This window comes from Phytophthora infestans, genomic scaffold, assembly GCF_000142945.1.
Source record: "Phytophthora infestans T30-4 supercont1.132 genomic scaffold, whole genome shotgun sequence".
NCBI classification, from domain to species: Eukaryota; Oomycota; class Peronosporomycetes; order Peronosporales; family Peronosporaceae; genus Phytophthora; species Phytophthora infestans.
The window spans coordinates 74,999-76,277 of record NW_003303627.1 but is presented as its reverse complement, the minus strand read 5'-3'; positions in this window follow the sequence as shown (position 1 = coordinate 76,277).

Below are 1,279 nucleotides of genomic sequence, written 5' to 3'. Positions count from 1 at the left end.
TATTTCTGGTATTTTGTGTATGTTATACTGTGTGACTGTTGTGCGGCGTCTCGCCCTGGATTGTGACTAATGGTGTGGCGGTGTGCTTGTAAAAAGGAACAGTATGTGCAGCATGCGCTGATGGAAAATGAGTGTACTGGATGTCTTACTGACGTGATTACTTCATTTAAGTCATTCAACCCAACGTGGGAGCAAATTCGGATCATCATCGTATCCAAAGATTACGGGGAGATATCGCTGCTGCGTGGTGCCTTTCCTGGTGTTAGAATTCTATTGTGCACGTTTCACGTCGTGAAGTATCTTCGAACCGAAGTGTCGAAGTAGGATTATGGTGTGCTGGATCGTGATAAAGTTGAAGATGCTGTACACATGATGTTGAGTGCGCAGACCGAGGCTGAATACGATACTGGTAGAAAATATTTGCTCTACGTCGTGGAAGGCAAGCAAATTTTACAAGCGGAAGAAATTCCAGAGCCTGAACATGCAATTTTGAAGTATTTTCATGCAAACGGGCACCAGTGCAGAGAGATGTGGAGCTGGTTCGGACGTGTAAACGTTCCACATATAGGCAATACTACTAACAATCGGTACGGATCTACTTAGCAACAAAGATAGCGTTGGACCTTGCTAACACTGTCCTGCATAGACTGGTTTGTCTGAAAGCGGCTTGGAGCCATTTGAAAGACGTACTAAGGCCAACCATGATGCTCGACATGTGTGTCGATACATTGTTGTTTTGCAGTCAATCGCAGAAATGGAATATACAAAGCGGGTGACGGATGTTGGATACATGCGTTACAGTGGCGCAGACGCTGAATTGGAGACGTTGGCGAAAGAGGTTAGCCAACACGCGTACCAGCTTGTGGAGAAATAATACCGCGTCGCAAATGATCGAAAGACGCAGTATAACATCGTTCAGTTGCAAGACCACGTGTTTGAGCTGGCATCACTGGCCCAACCTGATCACAAACATCATGTTGACAAAAATGTACGTATATTACGTATATCACTTGGGTTTAATTTGACAATTCACCTAAAGTTTTGATTTATAGGCCTACAGATGCTCGTGTACTTTCATGAGAACGGAGCTATTACCCTGTTGCCGCATCATCTATTGACTTTAAATCAACACCTGAAACACTAACGGTGCTTTACCCTCAGCAGCAGAAGAAGCACTATAACGAATGCAAAAGCATAATCAAAGCTCTGTTCGAAGAGACCGCGAGCGCCATGATCACGAAGCGAGAAGAAATTTTGAAGCACTGGATAGTCACTGCTG